This window comes from Solea senegalensis, linkage group LG8, assembly GCF_019176455.1.
Source record: "Solea senegalensis isolate Sse05_10M linkage group LG8, IFAPA_SoseM_1, whole genome shotgun sequence".
In the NCBI taxonomy this organism is placed as follows: domain Eukaryota; kingdom Metazoa; phylum Chordata; class Actinopteri; order Pleuronectiformes; family Soleidae; genus Solea; species Solea senegalensis.
This window is the reverse complement of record NC_058028.1, coordinates 22,977,337-22,996,936: the sequence shown is the minus strand read 5'-3', so window position 1 is coordinate 22,996,936 and position 19,600 is coordinate 22,977,337. Positions and strand designations below refer to the sequence as shown.

Genomic DNA, 19,600 nt, shown 5'->3' with positions numbered 1-19,600 from the left:
ATTTAAAACCTATGTTAGTTATCATTCAGCTCCAAAAAGACAATGTGTACATAAAATAATTTCAGTCATACTTTGATTAATCATTCGCTGATATTTTATCATATTGTGCAGAAACAGTAATAGTGACTGAATTATGTTTTGCTTATAAATAAAATAATGAGGGGAGACAAAAACCTTAAAACAGACACAAATGATCGACTTGTACTGACTAAAGTATTACAAAACTGTTTTACAGTCTTTGTTTAGACTTGGTTAAAGGTATACTTCAGGGCTTTTGAAGTGGGGTTGAATGACCACACTCTGGGGACGTCCTGTGCCAAGAAGCAACTGGGGGTGGGAATGAGCTCATTGAAACATGGCTGAGGATCAACAGAAATAACAGATTTTAGACATTTAACAAAAGGCTCACCTCATAAAATCTTTACCAGCGCAAGTAGTAGTAAAGGATATCCGAAGAATATGATCACTGCTTTGACTTTCAACCGGAAAATGAAGGTTGTATTACTTTTTTTTTATTATCTCCTGTCTCTTCTGTACAAGAGTCCATTGATAGAAAAAGCTATTTTAGCTGTTGCTGGTCTACTGCTGCCTCCTTTGGTTAGTTTGTGTCACTTGAGTAAATGAGAACAAAGGTTTTACAGAAGTCACACAATAACACAATTGAACTTACTGATGGAGGCAGCAGTAGACCAACAACTCCGAGGTGAAATTCCTGTTTTTGTCAATGGATGCTGGTGCAGTTTACCAAGAGACACAAATTGCAGTGTCCTGTCAGAAAAGACCAAACATTTATTAAGTGCTCTTGTGTCTGAGTGGCTGTTTCTCAACACAGGAAGCACACAGAGTGAAGTCACCTGTATTTAACATACCCATTATGTACTGTACACATGCTTTATACGTCATGTTTCCATCATGGTACACTTCAGATTGGAACAGTATGGTACGGCTTGCATTTCGACTGAGAACAGTACGAGATATGCAACGTGAAGTCAACAAACAACAGAGGACAGAGGACATCCAGCAGCTCGTTTTGTGGCCATTCGTAGACAACGGGCGTTGAAGAAACACTGGTGGCAACAGAGTTACGTTTTGTATTTGTCGCCCAATTAGCTGACTCTCGTGTACTGTACCACTTTACTCTGGTACCCCAAGAGAAGGGGGCCAGAAATGGAACGGTTGGGGCCCGTTATTTTCCTATTGGAAACCCCAAAAAAAATATGTATTGTACTGTACCATTCCACTCAGTGGAAACACAATTATACAACACAACTTCAAAACAAACCTGGTTTTCTTTTTAAGGTTAGATTAGTTGGGATCTGGTTCTGGTTTATTACAGAAAGATCTTTCTATATATATATGTATTTTTCTTTTTTTTCATCTTAAGTGCTTTTGTTGCCTCCACCACAAACATGACTCTGGATTTAAACATGTATTTACTGTTGCAATTTAGCTGAAGAGAAATGTCCAAGGAGACAGAGTCGGTTGCCAATGTGCAGTAAGGGCCTACACATTTTGATTAGTGACCACAGCCAGCCTCAGCTTCCAATACACTCCTGCTTTCACTTATGCAACTATACGAAATTCTTTCAGCTTGTACCTGCAGGTGTGTTGGGTGACTCTTGAAGCAAGTATTGTGAGTTTACTGTGGCTTCTTAATTCAAAACACTCCCTCACCATCAGGCCATTCCATGTATGAGTGGATCATGAATGTCACATTGTGGTCTCATCTGGCTCGACACGACATTGTTGTTAAATGGTTTGTTTTGATGCTGGAGGAGCCTCTCAGCTGACAGAAACACACACAAACGACATGTTATTTACTGAGAAACATTCTTCTCACAATGTGCTTGACAGTTGAATGGAAAATAGCTGGGAGTGAAATTGGCAGGGCAGTTAATTTTAAATCCTTTTTGGGGTGAACCAGAACCGTTTTTCTGCTCTCTATTAGTGCTGCTTGTTGTTCTGCCAGTGCTAATCCCTGTAAGCTGTTACACTGATAGGTGTACCCACTATGGCTTTACTGAAATTAATCAGCATATTTGGGATTGTGCGTGTCACACTCCAACCATGTTGACTGTGCTGACAAGAATGTGACATTACTGAAGACAATCACTGCTTTTTCTGGCATTTTTGACATGGTGCCACTTTAGCAGTGCTGAGGAGGCAATATGGAGGCCAAAGTGGAGGGAGAAAGGAGAGACTGGATGGTAAGAGGGAAGGTAAACACAATCACAAAGGAAAGGAATTTTGGTCGTCCTTTTTTGATATCATCTGCTTTACCAGTAATGGGGTAAACCCTGAGGAAGGAAATATTTGGTACAACTAAATATCCAGTGTTTTGTTTTGTTTTTTGTGTATTTGTCACTAATGGATCACAAATACTCATTGCTGTGTGCTGCGCACTGTGCCGCTGAAACTCCTTGTAAAGCCCAAATGCGCAGGAAACCAAACAATTCCCATGATCCTTCACTTCTTCCCAACATTGTCAAACTACATATTTTGTTATTGTCTAGTTTGAGGGAACCCTAGCAGCAGAATTGACATACTGTGTGTTCAAGCTTTTCTTTCTGTATTGATTTATTTAATGATTTATTGTGTGGTGTCGACTAACACAAACTGTGCGGCTAACAAAACTTGAATAGTCAACAACAAAGTGGATTCCCGACATGCTAGTTTTCTCAGGGGTTAACATATGTTGTAGTGAAGTTTTCCACTGGCGCTTTTAAGCAATAAGTCCTGATTCAAACAAGGCCTTTCTATGTAGAGTTTGTATGTTCTAAAAGTGTGCACAGGCACGCACATGCAACTTGGATTGACACTGGGAGCAAAACGGCAAGTTAAATGTTTATACTTGCAAGTCTACATGTTCTCCCTGCGTCTGCATATTTGTACCTTCTCCCACAGTCCAAAGATAATGTGCAGACTGGGGTAAAGTTGTGAATGTGTGTGTATGAATGGTTGTCCCTCGGTGTACCCTCCCTCTCACTCACGATCAGCTGCAACCCTCAAATGATGAGCAATGTAGATAAGGGATAGATAGTTGGATATAGTTCCCATTTTACTCGTGTTGTGTTGTCAAAATTGAGATGTGCAACGGTGACAGAGGTTACAGAGAAACTCCACAGACATAGTTTTGGGTGAACCACAGAACAAAACAGTTTGGCCTTAGATCCACTCTAAATAATCTTTTGGCTCATCAGAAACAACGAGACAGTGTTTTTATGTTGTTTTGCTGTGATAATAAACTGTCCTCCTGAGTGGACACCAAAAATATCTGAAAAGTGGCCTGTGAAATGATTTTCGGTTCTAAACCACAGATGGCAAAGTAGCTAGAGCATTTAGTTTTAGGCTGAGTGAGGCAGAGGAAAAGGGAACACCGATGGGCAGTGCAAGAGGTATTCAACCAACCGTGGCTAATAGCAAGAGCAATACATTATGTTGTCATGTTGTAGCCGTTTACAATGGATTTTGGGGAAAATCTTTACGTGGTGTTCCAATTTGAAATGTAACACCACCTGTTTTGTAGTCATATTTTACATATTACATATTGTTTTATACCTTTGTGACATACAAGTATGAGGCAGCCTTTGATCAGGTGGTAGAGAAGACTTTAAACTAACCACAAAGTATGTGGTGAATGAGAGATGCATTAGAGAAGAAGTGCTGAATGTACCTATAAAAGCATTTTCCGTGGTTATTATGACTAGAAAATCTCTATATAAATACAGTCCATTTAGCAAGTAATTATGTTTTCCCTTTATCATAAATGTTTAAGATGGGCAACATTTGCAATTATGATAATGAACATGATTTTTGTATACATCTCAAGACACGCGGAGATTAAACATGAGTACGGCGAACAGTGAATGAGGTTGTGTGTGTGTGTGTGTTACTGTGGACACTTCCCCCAATTACCCACCTTCGCCTGCGTACCCAGTGCTTCACAACAGAATAGGCTAAGCATTTTACAGAGAGCTCTTCAAATATTTCCAGCGCTGCCAAATAGGAAGTTCACATTGTGACAAAGAAGCTCAGCTATGCCAGCAGCCACCCCTTCCAAAGGCTAATGATGGAAAGAATCTCCCCCTTCTCCATCACCCCGCCTCCCCCGCTCCCTCATTCTCAGAGGTTAAGAGTAGACGAATAATCACTCATTTGCGGGGCAAAAAGCAAGGGAGCCGAGTGTGCTGCATAAACATTTTCCCGGATGTAATTTTCTCTGCCGGTCTTTTGGCTTTTCCCAGTAGGACAGAGCCCAACGCCCAGGAGGAAATCGTTTAGGCTCCATAAGTGCCAAATTGTATCCTGGTTTTCCAGAGTTTTCCTGCCTGTTCTGGCTCAGGGCTTTTCTTGTGATGAGGTTGTGTCATGTGTTCTGCGTGTGCGGCTGTGGATGTAAGTGTGCTTACAGAATGGCGCTTTCCCCTTAAAGACATTTGACGATACCTGTGTTAATGCGGCAAGCAATGGGAAAGAATAGGAAAAGGATGAAGACACACAAGAACACGAGTGTGGAACTTATGTGAGAGCTCCCCACTTCCTCAGGTGCCTGTGTGTTTCGTGAGCTGTGACTGCAAAAAAAGAAATGCCCGACAATCAGTGTTCTCCCAGCCTCGTGTGTCATCAACATGTTCTCACATGGATGTGTGTGTTGGTGTGTGTGTTGGTGTGTGCATGTGTTTGTGTGTCTACCATGTGTTCCTGATTTTGCAGAGATGGACTTGAAGTACTTACTGCTTCATTAGGTCACATTTGTTTATCAGACATTGTATAAAACAGCTGCTGTTTTACAAAGATGTTGCATTCAGTGCACACTAATAACATAGGAAGGAAGAAGGGAGGGATATATTGTAGAGTAAACAAAATAGCTAAAGTTGAATCAGGTGAATATTGTATTTTTTTTTGTCATTTTCATACTTAGCTGGGAGGTCATGCATCACATACATGACAGCAGCACAAATCTGAACCAATGGTTAGTCATCCTTCTTCCTGCTTCTGTTTTAAATTGATTCAGGTGACACGCAGAAAGTATTTTTCCAAGTTTCTTATCGTGATTTCAATTTATTTGTGTTTGATGGGCTAAGATCCAAAAGTGCTGTGTGAGGGCTTGAACACTAACATGTCACCAGCAAAAGAACTGTATGCTGCTAAATTACAGTAAACAAATGTAGTGGGGTATCGGAAGTCCCTGCCTCGTGCCAATGGTATTGTTAATGCCAGTGCAGTAAATTAAGTCCACATTTCCCATAAAGCCTACTGCTTCCTTTGATGAATCGGTCACCGATTATTTGGCCAAAGGTTTTCTCTCAGAAGGTCTGCATTAATGCCTAAACTTAACCTTAGTATTAAGATGAAAATAAACAGTGTCATTAACTGTTTTTTTTATATATATTTAACATATAAAATAATCTCAATATCTTTATTTTACAAAGCATTATGAAAAACATAGATCAGTTCAGGTTTAAATTGTAAACTGCAAATTGGAATATAATTTCAAAAATGTCTTCTGAGCCCCGCCATAATGTCTGGGTCCCAAAGGGCTCAGGTCTGGCATCTTTACAGTGACAGTTTTAATGTCTGTGAGATGGTCTGTTTGATGGCTTCTGTACACTTGACTGCTATAGAGCTCTGCTTTAAATCTATATTGAGTGCCTCTGATCGTGATGTAAAAAAAGTAGCTGCACAACAAGCAAGGGTGAACAACTCCATTGGTCTACTACTGCCCATATTAAACTGCATCGCACCTCAGTTGACACTTGATTTACTAGGATTGCTAATGAGACTTTATGGAATGCAGGATGTCATGTCACACGTTTTCTTGGCTGTGACCTCTCAGCACAAGGATGAGATGCAGAGTAATTCAGGACGCAGATTAGCTGGGCTAAGACTACAGAGGTTTGGGGCTGATTCATCCAGAAATATCGGTGTAGATTCCCCTCTAATGGGTGATGCAACCAAATCCATTAGGATTTTTTAAACTCGTGTTCTGAAGAAAGTCAAAATATAGTGTGTATGTCACAGGAAGTTGGTAGAATTCAAACACTTTTGTGGGAGAATGTGCTTTCAAAGTGAATTAAAAGCAGCATGTTTGGGATTAAGCTTGTGACACACCAAGGTGACTTTCGGTGTATGAAGGCTTGGCCTTTACAAGTGATCAGTGTACAGTTTTTCAAGCAGAAATAAAGTAAAAACACAAAAGACAACACATGGGGGTCAACTACAAAAACAACAGACACCAGAGCAGAGAAAATGTAGAAACAGTCACACATATACACACATCTATAGAGCCTCACACACACACACACACACACACACACACACCCACTGGTTGAGGAATTTCTCTGAGCCTTGCAGAGCAGAGGGAGACAGGGACAGACAGAACACAATTAGCAGCAGCTTGTCACAACACTGGACCTCAAAGTGTGCATGCACATCGTGTGTGTATGTGAAAGTGTTGCACACAGTGTGTGTGACACTTGCCCTCCCGCACAACTCATTTATTGGATTAGTGCAAGACTGACCAGTGGGGATGTGGCTGGCCGGCGCCGGGGCTCGCTCTGAGGCTCCACAGCCTAGTTTGCCATGATGCTAAGCTAACCTCCCACTCCTCACACCGCAGGGGGGGAAAGGGGTGCTTGTTACTGGGGCTGAGGTGCTATGCCATCGGGCTTCTCCTGGAGGGGATGGGGCTAGGATGGGCTAATTAGGGAAAGCCCCATTTACAAGAGGAAGACAGGGATTGGGGGGATACTGGAGGGTAAGAATGGAAATGGTACAGTGGAAGCCAGCCGTGGAAATGCCATGACTAGCTGCCAGTGACAACATCCCCATCACTCTTCCTCCCTGTGTGTTGCATTCACACAGACTGACCAACACATAGCATAAAATCTGAGGTGCCATCTATGTCCTTTTCTTGCCTGTGCCATGCAGAAATCCTTTTAAGGGTGTTTGTTGGCCCAGTGGCTAACAGCATGCGTCGTACAATAGTACATACACACACACACACACACACGCAACACATTTCAACATACAAATACACAGAGACATGCAGACCATCTAAATGCATGGGCTTTGGATGAAAGGCTGCAGGGGCTTTAATCGAGTCTCAGCAACACAAGACAGATCTGCTGTTGATGGCCTGTACCAGAATCACACACACACACACACACACACACTCACATGGCAAAGACTTCAAGTGCAGCCTTTAAGTGCAAGAGTGTCTCCCCCCTCCACGTATTGAAATGATAGTTCTCCCTGTACATACACACACATACATGAACACTTAACATCCATATGCCCAATTGGATGACCTCATGCTGTATGGCTGACTAGCCTCATCCATACACCACCTTCATTAGAAACACATGTTCAATGTGTGCATATGAGTGTTGGTGTGCGGTGAGCTCTCTCCTGTACGTGTTATGCTTCTGAATACATTTCCGGCCTCAACCAAATGCCACATTATATTTTAACTCAGTTTCAGGGACTATATATTCATTCGTGTATATGCACACACACACACACACACACACACACAGATTTTATCCTCAGCCTTCAGGGTGCTGGTAGGTAAGGTTATGCTGCAATTCATTTTACCCTGTAGACTACTGATGTGAGATTAAGGTCCATGTTCATTTTCATTTTCACAAAGTTATGAATCCAAAACATGTATGAGTGACAAAGACAGTGACACATTTCTAAAGTTTCTCGTCTTTTGTATACATTGGACATCTGTTTTTGCTTTGTCATTTGTCAAGAGGTGAATATTATTATATTTACTCCATGTTTTATGTGTATGATGCACTAGATGGTCTAAATATGTCTTCCAGCCTCATTCGGTTTCCACACCCACATTTAAGACATTGGACAGAAACAAACAACAACTACGTTATCAATCAAGCAGACAGGAGGAGATGTAATCTATAGCAGCAGGCCTGCACTGGTGCCAGAAATTGGTTTGAACCATCAAGACTTATGTAGAAAAAAAGCTAATAGGAAAAGGCAGAAAAAGAAACTGGGAAACGGGGAGAGGGAGGAATGGCGTAAGCTGTTCACATCTGGAGTATTTCCCCTTGTCATCAGATAGATGGATGTTAACTTCCAGCACTGTGGAAACAACAGCTTCCTGTGCTGCTGATAACAGCTACAGAGAGACGTAAGGGGAATAAGACGGCAGAAGAAGGTGGGGAACAAGTGAAACAGATGTACTGGATGGGCGATGACGAAAGACTTCTTTCAAAAATAGAAACACAGATACTTGTATACAAGTCTTAAAATGTCCAAAGAGCAGCACGACATTTGATGAATGGTACTTCAGTTTCTAATTCAGTGTGGTGGGAGTATCTTTGTTGTTTTCCTGTTTTGTATGTGCCTTGATGCATGATGTTGATCGCACATTTCTTTCAGGATAATAATAAAGTTGAAGTTCTCTCATTCTTTTGCAAAGATGTTGAGTGATGCGGGAAATAAATGATGACGTATGAAAACATCCATGTCACAGACATAATAGGGATGGAATATTATCGCTATAATAAAAAGCCCTCAAGTTTATCATGGGTTAATCTTGAATGGGGAAAGTGGTTAATGTTTCACATGTATGAGAAACTTAAAAAGTGTCTCCCTCACCACCATGCAGTCCTGCATTTTACACGTTTATTTCAACAATAATATTGGGGAATGCAACGAGTTTTGGTAGGAATAATAGTGATATGAATGTTTCATACTGTCTCATGTTGACTGCATATGTACATGCAGAACTTGAATGTAGAGAAGCTTTAGTACACTTGAGGGTCTTGTTTCGGTTGCGGGGTAAGACATAGTGGTAGATAGCTAAAGCATGTCAAATTTGCAGTGACAAAATGACCATACAATCAGACGTGAGGAACGACCTGGTCACTCTTGCAACACTGCAAAACTATCAGATGCACAAATGAACGTCTGAGAAACAGCAAAAAAAAAAAAAGGACAAAGGGAAGCAGCTCTGTCGAAGAAAGCTGTCACTTTGCTTCTGCCAGGATCCTCAGGAAAAATGTGCAATGCTCTGCAGCCACAACATGCCAACATGGGCTAGTGCTGCCACTACTGCTACACATCAGTGACAACATGGTTGTGTGTCTCAGCCTTTCAAACTCTCTTCCTTCTTTTTGTGCAGATGCCGACTGTTTTACCCCAAGACCCTGAAGCACCCTCCCCTCGTGGCCTCTTCCTGTCATTGCCTTGTTTGTCCGTCTCCATTTTAAAAGGTGAATGTGAAAACACATCTGCAAAATATTTGGAAACAAAGTGCACATAACACACGATGCAGTCAGAGAGACGTTAACAAAATGCCTGACTTTGATTAGTGTTTATTTTGGCAAAAAGGTCATTTTCAAGTAAATTAAATCATAGTTTATTACACAAAAAACACAAAAAAAGAAAATTTCAGTGAAGATGATTTTCTAAAAAGATAATATAACAGAGGCCAGACTTGCACTGACATGCAAGAAAAAATACCTAATATATTAAATCAAATCACTTATATTCAATGAGACACATAAACAAACAAACAGAAAACAAAAAAAAATACCCTACAACTCCCCAGGTGACACACACTGTTCTACAAAAGTTCCAACTCCAGATTACTGATGTTCAGGAGGATATTATCTGTTTCCACAACCTGCACAGCACATCCAATTACAAGTACATTGACTGTGTTAAATATAGTAGAATGGCTCTTAAGTGCATTAAAGGTGGGGTCTACAAGTCTGGAAAAGCAAGTAATAGCATGGGTACACTTTGAAAACATTGAGCCAATATATCTCATTTGCCCTTATGTTTGCTGTCTAGTCAAACCTCTGCCCTCAAACACGGTCTAATAAGTGCTGGAGAGAGTGGAGGAGAGATTTCTCAATCACCATGATGAAAACATTAAACATTATCATGATGAACCATGCAGGTTACTGACAGGTAGGATGATTGTGAAGGCTATACTCATTGACTGCTTATTTAAATAAAAACGAACCATTCATTGTCCCAATTAATCCTTGCGAGCTGAAGTGGCTATTCATTAAGTAAAAGGAGATTCAATCAAACTGCTAACACAATTCTGGCACGAACAGACAGACTCTGAATGCTACTGTCGAACACGCACACACACACACACACACACTCTATAAGAGAGTGTGGGAGACAGACAGGAAGTTGGGAAGGAATTCCCAAGCGGACATTTCTCACGTTCCAGCAGTGATTGGAAACACACTCCAGTAAAATGGCGGCAGGACATAATTTCCAGGTGAGGACAGAAAGGCTGTAACCTCTTCCCCTCTCCCTAAAGCCTCTCTCACCCCACAGCCCCACAACCCCCCATCACATAAACAATATCCTCCTTGATATTATCCTCACACACACACACACACACACACACCTGTTGTCACCTGAAGGGGGTTGGCCTTTCGCTCGCTAGCATCAATACACAATGGCTGCTTCTGTGGCTAGACGGGAGCAGGTGAACTGATAGTATCTACGTAAATGTGCACTCAACAGACACACGCGCGCACACACACACACACACACCTGCTGAGGAAATGAGCCTGCAGTAGAACTCCAACTGGTCAGCCCCGAGGTAACACCAAGAAAAACAAAAGAAAGAAAGAAGATTGATTTCCATCTGGACACAAATATAAGAAATCCTTATTTTTACAGCTAAGAATAGAGAATAAAGCCAGTTGTTAACGCTGCCCTTCAAACAGATTATTAACTGCTACAAAAAGTCTAGAGAACTTTAATTATGTGTCCATGATTAAAGCTGAGTCATGGCTTTAAACAAAAGTCCAGTATACAGTACAGTCCTTGGGCGCTGGGCTTCAGCACACTCATTTTGAAACAATTAACCCAACATGAAAGTCACATCCATTTTTTTAAAGTTTACATACTCAAAGAAGAGGTCAATTTGACCTGAGTGCAGAGGGATCAGGACCAGGTCACTTGATTTACATTATGCAAATGGTATAGTTTTTTTTAATCAAAACACCCCACCTAAAGACAATTGATACCAATATATACTTCTTATTTGATGTCTTAGCATCAAAAATGTTGCCTGACCTCCTCCTTTAACCTTTATTTTCCATTTACGCTAATCTTAATCTCTGTCCTTTGAGGTTGTCGGATTTTATTCTGATTTAAAAAAAAAAGGTGTTATATTTTATATAACATATATAACATAACATATATATATTTTATATTATTATATTTGACTTTAAATAACATTTTAGTACATATGCACAACAGCAGTTACTTCATTACAGAAGCAGATATGGACTGTGAGGATCAAGAGCAATTTAACTTTTCTGCCAACCAAACATTTCATTTGTACATTTTGTACAAAAAAGACTGAATGTTAAAGCTGCCTTCAGGTACATAAGTGATGTAACATTATTTGTATGCTCAAAATGGGCTGTGTCAAGCAATACTATCAGACCTGACCATGCTGGGAGCCCTTGTATGTATACAGCAGCAGTGCAAGGGGGAGGTATGAAAAGTGTTTGTTGAGCAGTAGAATTCTCTTCACTTGTGGATGACTTTTTGTGTTTTCAGTAAACTCCAACCCTTTTGCAACTGTCTCCCTATATTAGAATTTAGCACAATGTTTCTATTGTGTTAATGTAAAATGAATCACTTCCTGTGTGCGACGCGGGGATTTTAACACTGCTACAGACTCATTTCACAATGGTTTGAATGTAACAAACATTTGTTTATGTTTAAAAGTTCCAGCACAGCACAGTTTTAAGTTTCTGCAAATGTGGCACATGTCAGCATTTCCATAATGACATGGCTCACAAATATTTTAAGAGGTGGAGGAGTAGCATGTACCATAGTGAGCGAAACATCCGTCAAGCAGCGGTGGACATGGGACATCAAAATATGATTTAATCCTGTGTCATACATTTTCATAGAGGACGCTAAAGCTATAAGAAAGAAAAAAACAAATAAACATCCTACCACTGACCAGGTGCTCAGTGCTAAATATGTGCCTACAAATAACCCCATTTATAACCAGGCAATGGTTATCATCACCCTGATTTGCCCATTGAAACAAGTAGGTAAAACACTATTACGTTGATGTGCACATCTGTGGACATTAGTGTAGTAATTTTGCTTCAGAAACTTGAGCTCACATGTATCTGTGGTTTGCAAAAAACATACAATGGCAACATATGATCCTGGCTACTGGGCCTGTGCTGAGATATGGATACTGGAGCTGTCTGAAGCCACTGCAAATCCTCTGTAGGGTACAAAATACCACACAGTAAGAGTACTGAAATAGCACGACCACTAAACACACATTTCAGTGTTGAGTTTTCCGCCGCTTGGTTTTAGGTGCCAACAAACACACTGGATATTAATGAATCTAACAAAACAATTTGAGAGTTTGTCAGCCTTCCAGAAGCAGTATGAAGAGATTCATTATTTTACAGTTGCCCTGAGAGAAATGGAGCGTGTGTGTGATGTAGAGACAGTCTGAACATCTGTGACATGAGTCAGATGCTAAGAGAGTCGTGCATACGCTGTTGAGTGCATTCTCCTCTTCTATCCTCCATTCATTTTTTACCACACTTGCCAGTGAGGCTCAGCCGCTCGCAGTAATTATCTCCGTGCATGGAAGTTAGAGTGTGTGTGTGTGTGTGGGCTGCTGTGATGCGATGCATTAGGCGTTTCTGATGCTTAGGTGTAAAAATTCCCATTAGAGTGAGCAGGACGGCAGATCAATACCTTACGGGATCTACAGTGATGGTGTGCGTGCATGTGTGTGTGTGTGTGTGTGTGTGTGTGCGAGCGGGAGAGAGAGAGAGAGAGAGAGACAGAGTAAGCGCTTTAACACCTCTCAGAGGTGGATTAGAGCGCGACAGAATGGAGACACTGTCAGAGAGGGTTAATGTCAGAGAGAGCGAGAGAGGGAGAGAGGAAAGTGTGGAGGGAGTGGGTTGGAAGGACAGAAAAAGAAACAACAGATGGAAAAAAAAGTAAAGCAGAAGGATGAAAGGAGAGAAAGACATGTCAGTCCTGATGACAATGTGTCGTACTCGTCCCCGGTGATTTGGGATGGGGTGAGAGATGGAGGAATAGAAAAGCAGATAAAGGAGGGGGCTGGAAGTGCTCCCATGTTAAAACACTTAACACATACGGTACAGCCATCCATGTATGATGCACGTCTGATTGGATTTCTTCTCCATTTAGTGCATTCTATTACAACTATAAAGATTATATACGATGATGGCATGTTCAGTGAAGGCTGATTTGAGCTCATGGTGGGCAGAGGAAAAACTCTTATGGGCAGTAAAAAATGATGTAGGACAAAAGAAGGCGAAGAAGTTGGTAGAACAGGTTACACTATAGTGCAAGATCATCTTCATCTTGATTAATAAATGTGCATATTGCTAATTTAGGTGTAAACAAGGGAATATGCAAAGGGTTTGCTGTATGTGCGCAAATGTTTAAACAATGTTCACATGACTTAAAGCCTGAGAGAGTGTGTATGAGGTCAGTGTACAGCTGTTCTATTACTTCCCCTTCACATATTGGAAGTTGCAGTGGGCCCAGCAGACTGACAGAGCAATGGCAGCCCTGGCAGGACGCCCGTCTCAGATTGAGGTCATGGGAGTGAAAAGGGTGGTACCAACGGTGACGCTTGCTCAGCCTCACACTGGCACACAGAACCACTGCTCTGTAACACATGTGTGTAAGTGAGTGAGTGAGCATCATGCATTGACATGACCCTGTGCTCCAGCAGCTGGTACACACACACACGCGCGCACACACACAGACGACATATCATGTTTCTACTGTGTCCCTATTTGCAACACACAAATCTATATTCATCGATAACATTATAATGGCTTTACATAATTATCATATGACTGGGAAAAAAAGACACACGCCAACACACTTTCTCTAATAAACCCACACACATGCAGACATACACCACAGTGGGCAGGCATGTAGGGTGAACGCGTGACAGATGCCCGACACATTGGTGTCCGTTCAGTCACTATAAAGAGCAGCTGCTCAGTCTTCACTGCCCTCTGGCACTGACTGTGCACACACACACACACACACACACACATGCGGATGCACACACACATGCTCTTGCTGTATAACACTAATGCTGGAGGACATTCCATCTCTGGCAGATTATAAGTGCACCAACGCAAAAACACACAGATAAACACACACACACACAAAAGAGATAGAGGGAGGGAGAGAGGGAGAGAGAGAGATACCACTCGCTCCAAAAACTTGATCAGCGCTCAGCTCAACCATATCAATCCATGTCACACCCTGATCTCTCCGACTCACGCGCACACTTCCTATAAATCCCTGCATGTGGTTATACCATTCCCTGAAGTCCCCAAAGCCCAGCACACACACTTGCTAACACACTTCCAGAGGTCTTAAAAGTACAAAATGGGAATAAAGAAAACACAGGGGAAGGAAAAACTGAGGAAGAAATGGTTAAGATGAGTTTGACACACCAGGTTTTTCCAACATGGTTTCCCCCAGTGGTGAAGCAATTTCACTATTAATGGGACTGACAAGAGTATAAAAAGGAGGCTAACATAAGTATCCGACGTGCAGGTTTCAAATAGTTTGGATCAAACTTTTATTGAAAGATATGAGTGGAAGTTTATTGCGAAATATAGATCTTATAATTGCAGGACACGGCAGACAGACGCACTTAACAGTGTCATTTTAAAAGCAGAGGCGGGTGGACTATGGTATTTTTAATAAAAAAAGAAAAGCAGTGTGTAAGCAGCAGAAACGTCTCCAAATAAAGTAAATTCAGTAAAGTCTCTGATGTTCCGCTGAGTTCCAGAGCAATGTCAGTTTTTTGGCTTTTGAGGCCTCCAGACTCTGTTCTTCTCTGACTCCCATAGAGACATCGATCTGTCTGGAATATGTATCTCAGACCACTAAAAGATATTCCAGGAACATTCCAGGAAAACCACGTTTAAATGTGTCACTCGTCCTCAGACTGCTTCCTGTGCCTTTCAGATCTGAATGCAGATCACTTTTCTTGCTGATAACAGCTCAGTGGTTCCCTGCGCCCTGATTGCTGGTGATGACAAGGAACGGAAAACAAAAAAGAGGACCAAACAGTGACTGTGGAGATCTGCTGTTATGTCCTGTCACCAGCCAACGGGTCACCAAACACACCCTGAGGCAACGCACAGGATGGGTGGAGGGGCCGAGTGGCAGCAAGGTGACAAAGGTGCCTATTGATGAAAATAACATCAGGAGAGGAGGAATGGGAGGGTGAAGCGAGGGGGTCACGGGAAATGAGGGTATTTGTCTTTAAGGAAGAGATCAGATGGCCGGGCATCTTTCTGGCCTGCACAATCACTGTTGTCAGTGTGGCCACTATAGCACAAAAATACAAGGGCTCTTTATGAGAGCAGGAGGTAATTGTGGGGTATAGGTTACTGCGGTATGTGTGTATTAGAAAAAGAACGAGGGACAGAATACCACAGCACAGGTGCCCAGTCTTTTTAATGGCTGCTCAGGTATGAAGGGGAGGAGAGAAGAGGGAGGGAAAGATGGCAGGCTAAGTGTGTGTGAGTTTGTGTGTGACTTAGGGAGGGAGCAGGTACAAAGCCTCTCTCCTCATCTTTTTTATTCAGTCATGCATAACCTCCTCTTTCTTTCTTTCTTTCTTTCTGCTGCAGAGCCTCTGTGAGAAGGGTGAGACGAGGGGAAAGCCCCTTCTCGCCTCAGGGTGGTGCTGATGATGGTGGTGGGTCAGTGGAACAAGGAGGCACTGTGTTGCTGATGCTAACAGGTGCATTCATGCATACACACAGTCACATTAAGAAAGGCTGAAGTGTTTATTTAAGATTAAAAATACTTGTCGTACGTTGATAATGTTTACTCACAGCCCATGGTTTTCAATCATTTTACTCTGGTAGAAAAACATATTTTGATAAGTTGCCCTCATAAATCAGATGATCTTTCTTAATTAGGTTTCAGTATTTTTAATTTTCTAGTCAAAGAATACATTGCACAGCTCCCTGGAATTAGGAAAAAAAATCAATATACACTACACACATTTACAGCTTTAATTTGAAAGTTTTTGAGTGCTTTTCTATTTTGAACTCAATTCAAAACCAAAATGTAATCCGAAAATTAAACATTTACACCATTGTGATATAAATTAGAGCCATTGTCTCATCTCTCAAATGTCTAGTTTTGTCCACAAACCAAAATGATTAACTTTGTTATCTGGAGCAAATAAATTAAGAATAAATTCACATTTAAGAAGCTGAAACAATCAGAAATCTTGTTTTAATAATGAAAAAAGCTTTAAACTGATTCATCAACTATCAAACTATAGCGGTCGATTAATTTAGTAATATATTAATAATCAATTAGCTCTAATTCCAACACTCATCAATGTCACAATTGGTGCAAGCAAATTGAGCAAGAGGCAGGTTTTACAACCTCTGACCTCTGCTTTAATAGGCTTTGCCTTCTCTTCATCCATAAGGCAAGAGCTTGATGTCTGCAGGATTTAACGTTAATGTTGTCATTATTTACATTTGATCAAATGCTTGTGCAAGCAGCCCTTCTCCACAGGAACACCAAACCCTTTTAGCCCCTGGCTATAGGCTTGATGTGATCTTAGCCCTGAGACTATCAGGAAACAAGGAAAAGTGAATGTCACATGGAAAAAGTGAACACTCCCTGTTTTGCAAATCAAATGTGTCAAGAAAACACGTGTTCTCAGTGGACACCACAGCACCGGGGACGGTCCAGTCAAGACTCTATTCCTCCCAACGACAACCAAATGAAGGAACAAGTGTGTGAAGAAACAAATCTATCACACACACAGCACCAGGGCTCACTGTGTGCTCTAATGAAAATGATGTGAATCATATGCTCTCGTCTCCAGATCTCAACTCAACTGAAGTCGACATTCTCTACAACAGGGGTGTCAAACTCAAATGACCTGGGGGCCAATGAGCATCTAGTCCGGTCAAGTGGGGGCCGACATAGAGGAAACAAAGTGGAAAAAACAACTATTTAGTAGCCGGTGGGCAATATAAGATATTTATTATGATATTAGACATTATTGCAGAGTAAAAGTGCTTGTTTTGGTACAAAATGATTCACAATAAAAACATATTTATGATTCACAAAAATGGAGAATTCAATTGAAAATTTAGCAAATAATGACGAGGATAATTGTGATTAAAGCAGCTTACATATATATGTAATTTCATGTTGAGTGTAATACATTTAACAAAGCAATGATTACAACCAAATGTCGTATTACTATAATACAAATTATAGTAATACAAATATTCTGTCTCTATTCCATCACCTTGCACAGTGGTGGGCGACTGGAGGGCCACATGTGGCCCCCGGGCCACCAGTTTGACACACGTGCTCTACAATGATCCTTGGTATTGTTATCACGACCATCGACAGCTTTCCAATGGTTTGGGCAGACAGGAATAGATCGGGGAGCGGAAAGAAACAGAGGCGGTGGGTTTTCTACATTTATGAACAACAGATGGTGCCACCCTGGTCACGTTACTGTAAAGAAACAGTTCTGCAGTCCAGACATTGAACTGCTAGCCATGAGGCTACGTCTATATCCATACCACACACTCAGGGGATTCTGATCCTCGTTCTGATTCTGATCAAAATTCGATCCTTTCTTTACTCCAGCATTTCTCTTATTTACCACAGACAGACGCTAGTCAGCATTTCACTGCACGTCGAAGTGAACATTTGAGCCTGTGAATGTGAAAAGAAGAATAAATCTATCTGGGTGCGGCCAAGCACCGTCTTTCAGCTCAGAGTTTGGCAGCATACAAGGACAGAGTCAATTCAGACGCGACCAACACTCTTACTTCTCCTCAATCTTCTCAATCTTGTTTAGCGAAGATTTTGCTCGCAGCTTCTCATTCTCAGTCAGCGCCAGTTAGAAATTATGAACTGGTGTCAGCTGTCACTAATTAACAAGACACAAATTCCAGAAGGAAACGTACTCTCTGTAAGCTGGCATGACAAAGATCAACTTTATCACAACACTGTACTCTAGTACTGCGACTGAAGTGTTTCTATGGTTACAAGTAACAAACTGAGCATATCTTTTTTTTGTCTGGAGCAGAGACTGGAATGTTGGGTTCACAAGAGATTAATTAATGGGTCGTCAGATATATTTGTAGAATTTTCCCAGTTTACATAAACGTATGCATTGTCAGAAACACGTTTGCAGAAATGACTCTTGTCACAAGATTAAAAAAAGGGAAACATTGTAGAGAATCATGCCACAATAATATGTAGGAGGATCTGCAGTATTTGTATCAATAGACACAGAAAACAAAGTGTTTATCACATATTTAAAGGACCAGTCTGTAGGATTTAGTGGCATCTCAGGGTAAAGTTACATATTGAGACCAAGTCAATGCCATTTGCATGATGGTCTGAGTGTATGTGAGAAACGACAGTGGCCTTCACAAGAAAGGCACTCTCTATAGAGCCTTTTGATTTGCCTATTCTAGGCTTCTGTACAAATGTGGCAATATAATATGGCACCATATTATATTGCAGGATGAAAAATAATAATACAAATAATAAATCTACTTTTTAAAAAAAGTTATGTTAAGGCAACACAAACACAAATTGTGTTTGTTTGTTTTTTCAGGTGATTACAAATTTTGCTTTAACCAACAACTATGTAAAGGTTACTGTTTCTTGGATCAGACCTAAGCAAAGACTTGATTTGCACTGGGATCAAGGCCAAAAAGACCTTGCATGGAGGCATGGAACAGCTTACCTATAGAGCTGGCGCCCCCTCGGGCTGAGGCTGACTGCTACAGTGCCTTTTCTGCATGTTTACAACTCTCTCCCCCTTTTATATTCATCCATCCTGTCAAACTAAAGGCTAAAAACAATGTCACAAATTATAAATATATATATATATATATATATATATATATATATATTTTAAATAACTTTAATGAAAAGCAGAGTCCCTCCAGAATAGGTCAAACGATGTGATGAAGCTGCTGAAGCTGTGCTGGAGGTTTGTTACAGAACACCGGCACAAAGAGTGAAACGCACACACGTTGACGCTGGGGACAGAGGAGGTAACTGAGCTGTGATAATGTGAGGTGGATGTGGCTAATGGATGATAGCTGCTGATCCCACACTGATTAACTCCCTGCTTCAGAGGACGCTGTTTATAGACACACATTATATTATAAGTGCACACTTTCAGTAGGAATAAACATGCTCATACACACACGGATCAACATAAATTCAAAATTAAAAATTCAGACGGAAATTGCGTTTCATGGTCAATGATTCTTAAACCAGAATAATAGATGCGAGTCACTGTTTTCAGTGTGTTGTGACAAAACCAGCTCCCTCGTCGTCCTGCCTGCTTTGCTCTGCTCTGCTCTGCCGCCAGCTACCACGCTATCAGTGAATCAATGCCACTGATAAATCACGATAAATCACACACACGCATATGGATGGAGGCAAAGATGTGGCAACAAAAACAGGGACGGACACACAGAGTGAAGACGACAACAACAAACCAGCTGACACTACAGAG

General features: G+C 41.2%; 1 protein-coding gene across 3 annotated transcripts in view; it reads right to left on the bottom strand.

Moving 5' to 3' along the window:
* Positions 1-19,600, bottom strand: part of bcas3 (BCAS3 microtubule associated cell migration factor) — a 310,652-nt gene that overhangs the window by 170,045 nt on the left and 121,007 nt on the right. The window lies entirely within an intron of this gene.